The sequence below is a fragment of the Eurytemora carolleeae genome, unplaced genomic scaffold (assembly GCF_000591075.1).
Source record: "Eurytemora carolleeae unplaced genomic scaffold, Eaff_2.0 scaffold133, whole genome shotgun sequence".
Taxonomy (NCBI): Eukaryota; Metazoa; Arthropoda; class Copepoda; order Calanoida; family Temoridae; genus Eurytemora; species Eurytemora carolleeae.
This window is the reverse complement of record NW_019396188.1, coordinates 355,285-362,350: the sequence shown is the minus strand read 5'-3', so window position 1 is coordinate 362,350 and position 7,066 is coordinate 355,285. Positions and strand designations below refer to the sequence as shown.

Below are 7,066 nucleotides of genomic sequence, written 5' to 3'. Positions count from 1 at the left end.
GTTTGGTATAACCCTAACCTCCCTTATTACAAAGGAAAGCTGGTATGTCTGGTATATAGCCGGTAACCCTGACCTCCCATATTATACAAGAAAGCTGGTATGTCTGGTATAGCCGGTAACCCTGACCTCCCATATTATACAGGAAAGCTGGTATGTCTGGTAAAGCCGCTAACCCTGACCTCCCTTATTATAAAGGAAAGCTGGTATGCCTGGTATTACCGGAAACCCAATCTCCCATATTTCGCCGGAAAGCTGGTATGTCTGGTATAGCCACGAACCCTCCCTTATTATGAAGGAAAGCTAGTATGTCTGGTATGGCCGGAAAACCTTACCTCCTTTATTATACAGGAAAGCTGGTATGGCTGGTATAGCCGCTAACCCTCCCTTATCATATAAGAAAGCTGTTATGTCTGGTATAGCCGGTAACCCTGACCTCCCATATTATACAGGAAATCTGGTATGTCTTGTATAGCCGGTAACCCTGGCCTCCCATATTGTACAGGAAAACAGGTATGTCTGGTATAGCCGGTAATCCTGACCTCCCATATTATGCAGGAAACCTGGTATGTCTGGTTTAGCCGGTAATCCTGACCTTTCTCATTTTACAGGAAAGCTGGTATGGCTGGTATAGCCGCGAACCCTGCTCTGGTATCGGCTCTACAACAATCCTTTGCTTATCAGACACAAGCACTTACGGGCCCAGTTGTGGAACAAAGTAGGAATTTGTTTACGTAGAATTTGACGATTCCTGTTGAAATGCATATAAACTATAAAGTAAATATTGCAAAGGTGAAGTTTAAAATACATAGAGGTTTTTTAAAGCTCATTTTTGTCAAACTTATTTCCAGTTTCAAATAATCGAAAACGCTACAATACAACCTGTTGGGGTGATTCTAATATCTTCCTACTTTTGGGATAAAATACCATGCGTTTCATTTTACTTTGAAATCTAGCATTTTAAGCTATAACTCGTAAACTCGTATAATCTTGCGACTATAAAAGTGATGTTCATCTAATATTAAAACTTGACATTTAACTTTTTAAAGGTTGTTTTCTGTTAAAAACCAATTCTCTGAGTACATTGTAGTATAAATATTTTATTAGACTTCACATTAGTAGTATACAGCAAATCAGTAAAATTAAAATAACATGGTTTATTGTAAAATACAACATTTGTTAAGTTGCAATGTTGATAATGTCACACTTTGGTCTAGACTGCAATGAAAAGTATGCATCAGTTTTTAAGACTGGGTAAACTTTGAAGATTTTTTCACGCCTTGACTTTTGCATTTTCCAATATTTACACTTTGTTCGGTCCCATGCAGCATGGATACATTTACAAAAAAATTTTAAAGTTGAACAAATTAGAAGCAAAAAACCTGGGGTTTAAAGAATATTTGCTTATAAGAATTTGTATCAAAAAATGATGTTTTTGCCTTAATTCAAACAATTTTTTTAAATATCGAAAACCCTCTAATTTGAGACTTTGGAGTAAAAGATATCAGAATTTTTTATTAATTTCTTGTTTCTCTAGGAGATGAGGATGAGTGTTTGACCTGTAATCTGATCCAGATGGGGTCTAGTATGGCATATGGAGACAATAGTTGTCCTCAATGCGGGAGAAGATGTTATTGAACCACTCTAGGTACATCTATGTTTAAAGGGACTGTTCTGGGAATTTAAAGTGTGCATTTAATGAGGATCAACGGTATATCCTTGAAGCCTTTATCTGATCAATAATCATAATGTGAAAGATTTCGTATTTTTTTCAGCTTAAAAAGTGTTCCATTCTGTTATTCTTGCCATAATTTTCCTGCAGCAAAATTGTGCAATAGATAATTAGAATTTGATCAGGTAAAGGTTTTAAAGGTACCCTGATGACTTGGACCACTCTATGAATCAATTTACGATTACAAAACGTTAGAAGATTAGAGTTGAGGGTGATTGAGTAATCAATTCCTTTAATTAACAAAATAAATAAGTGAAATTTCGTTAGCCTTTCAGCTGGATAAATTATTGACTATTCATTATTTAAGTGGGCCTTTTCGAAACCTTTTCCAACAGTACAGAGTAACCAGAAGTAATTTCTAGTGACCCTCCATTAATAGACTGACATAGCCGATTCACAACAGCACCCTTTAATTAGCTTTGTTTGATCAAGGATTACGTAAATATTCTTACTTTTATAGCAGAAATTTTACTGTTTGGAAACCACAAGTGTACACTGTACAATAACATGGAATGTACGTACAATGTACAATGTACACTGTAACCTTGAGTCTCCAGGTGTCGTGCATCAGTTTATCTCCCTCAAATAGCATATCAAGTAAAATAAACATGGGAATTAATTGACGATTTTGTATTTGTTCCAAGCGGGATTATTTCGTAAACATTATTTTTTAATATCACAGGTAAAACATTTAACACCGAAAACTACTAGTCTCGGGATTTCTAAAATGTGGTCTACCATTTTATTGGAAAATTTGTACAAATTCCAGTTTATAAAAAGCAAACAAAACTCTTCAAATGTTTAATATCTCCGTCAATTTGAAAGATACAAAGAAGGTGGACTTCATTTTGGAAGGCACATAATACTTTAAATCTTTATTGATGCACTTTCTGTCATTTATCAATTTTCGGAAATCAAAGACAATATTCAAGTTGTCTCTCAATTCCCATGTTTATTGGGACACCTTGTATTTCCGCCAATGTTTGTCATCAAAAGTAATGTTATGATGCTTGCAAATAGTTAGTAATATATATTAATGAATAAAAACATAAATAATTATCTTTATCTTGAATAAAATACTAATTAATGTTTAAATCCTTGCTTCTGATATCTAACTTTGGTGTTGGAGTCGTTAAAACACTAAAGGGGAAATCAACTGGTCGTATAGGGGAGATGAACTGAGCCCGTTTTCTCCATAGAAAGTGGTCGTGTAGTTCACGTACTTTGGGGGACGATATGTTGGCTGCTAGATGTCTCATGTTAAATTCTTATCTGATGGATAGATATTTCTCCGTATAGAGTGTCCAGGGAACAGGAATAAAGGGAAAGGAAATGGCGCTGGTCCGGCAAGAGAAAGCCAGTCGCACTGCTTTGCAGACCAGTACAGTAAACTGACACACACTCTTCTGGTACAGACACACAACATGACTACAGTCAAGGAAATTGTAGAACAATGTCGTCAATTATAATTAAACTTGAATAATGAGTAGTTTATTGTAAACTTTAATCAAATTATATTCTTTGCATGAAAATTTGGCTTTATAGTGTTGACTTAAATATGTAAATAATATATTACATGTAAATTAAACATATGTTTAAGTAAACAATTAACAATAAACAAATGTACTCTCCTAGACTGTACAAATACCGAGATTCTTACGTACTGTATAAACCTACAGTACAAACCTTTGGTACAGTAAACTGACACACACTCTTTTGGTACAGACACACAAACATGACGTTTCCGCCCCCTGAGAGTGTCCCATATCGTAATAGATTATCCCCAAGCTAAAAGCCAAAATAAACACACAATACTCAAAACATTTTTATAGTAGTCTTTTTCAATTTTTCAAAATTTTTCATTCTTCTTAAATTTTCTGATTAGTCCCGAAACTCATACTTTAGATCCATTGACGATCTAATCGATGTGGGACATCCCTGTACGTCAGTCATGCTCAGAAACCGGTTTAAAGAATGTTGTTGTGAATCAGACACGTCACTCTACCAAGGTACAAATGCAAGGAAAGTAAATTGCGGTCGCGTATACTCTGCGTACATATTGAAACCAGTTATCTCTGTGCTGACTTTGTAAACAAGAATAGATGCATCAGTGTTTGTTTAGTATCCGAGGTTGCTAAAAGCATTTAATTTTGATAATTTTGAAAATTCTCATAATAGTGTCCTATGACCAGAGTATTTCATAGATTATTTTTGTGAAAATGGATTCCATGTCAGGCTGTGACATCCGTCTTTTGTTTACTTTTCCGCCAAAAGACAGTACACTACATTACAAAAGATGCGTAAACTTCTGAAAAAAAAAACTTTCCTTGCATTAGTACCTTGACTCCACTTTAAATTACGTTCACAGTCCCTTTCAGTGAAAAAATTATACATTTTCAGTCTAGAGGCATCAGGGTTGATGGAGACTTGGCACATTCTCACCTGTAGACGAGGGGGCGCATGGCACAAAGTCTCCTAGATGAGGGGGATACAACCCCCCCTTTAAACTGATTAAACCCTTTAAAGTTACATTACAGAGAATGTTGACTGCGAAGTGATAAAAAGTTTTTAAACATTAGTTAAACCCCTACCAAGTGTTTTATATAAGATTTACACAGACTGGACTACTAAGTTTGGTTAGAGTTACGCAATTTTTATTCATAAAAACTGTTTTGCGTTCACATCTTATCATAACGACCGTCGACCGTTCTCTAGGAAATTACCGAAATCATTAAATCACTTTGATTTTGGAAGAAACCAAATTTTAGCAAGAAAATAAATATTTTTCATTCGCCATTGATCAGACTTAGGGTCAAATGGTAACGTCTAGAAGCGGACATGCCATTTTAAAAATTAAAAGTTTCTCGAAATTATTTTAAAAATTATTTATGAATGAGAACACTTTAAGTTGCATAAAATGGAAACACAACTGCATGAACTTGTATCCAATCTGTTTAATCTGTGGACAATATATACCATGAACCACTATTTGTGTGTTTACATTTAAAGTGTACTGCATTTTTGGGGAGAAGTGTAAACAAAGAAAGTAGTGAACACTTTTGAATGAAAAAAAAACTTTAGTCGGTTTTAACCAGAATGAATATTTATTTTTGTTTTAAAGATTTATACCTTTCAATATAAGCTGCATTGGCAATTATAAAAATTTCCTTAGACAAAAAATGGTAAAGTTTTAAAACCCTTGCTCTACCTAAATAAATATTAGATAAAAATGTATCGGCAATAATCAATTTTTTATTGATAACCAAAAGGGTCATTTCAAGTTGTAACCCTTTAAACCTTTATCTGCAATATAACCCGCAAGTCACTTTGTTAGAGAACCGGCTGCAATTGAAAATGATGAATTTTCAAATATTAAAACATGAATATTTCATTCATTGATCTGACTAAGGTTTAAAGGGTACCGTATTTTTGTGGGTAATCCACCTCCTCCTAAAAAAAATATTATCTGAAAAACGACCCTAATAATGCAAACTTTAAAAAATGGAGAAATATATATTTGTATTTGTAAATATATATATTATATCTATATGTTTTGTGTTTTATAATATTGTTGAAAAACTTGAATTAGATTTCTAACTTTAGACACTTTTTAATGTTTTGTAGCTTAACTTTTATCCCTTTATAACGTACTGTATTTCAACGTTTTATATGTACAATCTAAATAATTCTCATGTAAAGAGCTTGAAATTTAAGAAAGTATTAAAGTACAACTTAAGATTCTATAATTTGCCATCTACCATTTAATATTGGTTAACCCTAAAACGTCTTGGAGGGGGGAGGGGGGCGTTTGGTTCCCAACTTTTCTAGTGTTGTTCCTCATTTTTGAAACGATAAAATTAAAATTTCCCAACTTAAACAGTGATTACCAGAAAACTGTAGAATAGAAAGACGACATTAGAGCAATACTGAAGTGCATTTGATAGTATTACAAATAGTTTTACCTTACAAAGCAAAAAGCTTTTCCAATAAGTTATTAAATCACTTATTTAGTGAAATAAGTCTGTTTACTCTACACAATTTTGCTGCTCCTCGTGTTCATTGAATTATCTACATAAAATCATAACTTGAGTCCAAAAGTCGTCTTCCTATTCAACAGTTTTCTGGTTATTACTGTAAGAAACATTATTTTTTTATGCACCATTGACAGGGGCATGTAATGTAGAGCTGTTAGAGTGGCGCAAAAATTCNAAATAGTTTTTACGCACTCACTTAAGTTTCGGGCTAATTTTTATCCACTGCACTGTTTTTTAAATTTAATCGAATCCATTGGTTAAATTATTAGTTGTTTATTAAGAATGTCTACAGTACTACAGTAGGCTTCATTAAAAAAATATAATGAAGACGATATTACTTGCATTTGCATTATTAAGAAAGATATTAATAAATGGAAATTAAGAAAGATATTAATAAATGGAAATTTCATCTGTTTTGTGTCTTTTTGCATTTCAACATTTGAATTTTAATGTGATTTGTTAACAACAAGTTTGAAAATAATCTATGTATTGATATTATTAGTAGTTTAAGATATAAAAGAGTAATGCTCAAGCTTACTTGATGAAGACTTAAAAAGCTTGATTTACATAAAATGTTTTCATCTCAGTGTGAATCTGTTATCGACATAAAACCATACCAAATGTGATCTTGCCAGGCTACATATTTGTAGCATAAAACGAGCTGGGTCGGTAGTCCGGACTGGAATTAAATGTACATGTTGTACTGGCTCGGATCATGCGACTGTTAGAGTGGGGTGCCTGCACTCTGAATCTAACTTTATATTCAGGGTTATACACACTGGATGAGAATTGAGACTTCAGAGACAATTGTAGAGAATTTATACTGTCTGCTTCCTTATTCTATCGATTCCCGTGCAACTGTAAACTTGTTTCTTTCTTTGCCAAATAATTATATAATTCACTATAGTTTCAGTAAAAGTAGATGTTTCCCTTTACTGATAGCGCCGATTGAAAGATTTATCTCTAATTGGATAATGAGAATGATAGAAAGATAGAGGATACCGCCATACTTTTCTATTGGTTCAGAATATGCACCAATCACATGACTGAACCCTGATTGGATCAGGTGCTAATGGACTCAGCATACGGGAGTGAAGCCATTAGAAACCTTACTTTAACCTTGGGATCATCTCATTCTAAGAGTTTTCGGTCGTCTTTACATCCTTTGTGGGTAACCCTATATATATATGTATATAAACATTTAAATATTTAAAAATGAATCAGCGAGTCCGTAATATCACATTTTATAAACGTTTTTTAAGACTAGTTCTAAAGTTGGTAATATATTATATTATTATATAAA

At 33.3% G+C, this 7,066-nt stretch overlaps 1 long non-coding RNA gene across 1 annotated transcript; it reads left to right on the top strand.

The window, feature by feature from the left end:
• Window positions 1-612: 612 nt before the first annotated feature.
• Window positions 613-5,654, top strand: LOC111697634 (uncharacterized). Its single transcript, XR_002764344.1, has 3 exons — window positions 613-715; window positions 1,535-1,645; window positions 4,130-5,654. It is a non-coding gene; the product is annotated as an uncharacterized LOC111697634 (long non-coding RNA).
• Window positions 5,655-7,066: the final 1,412 nt, after the last annotated feature.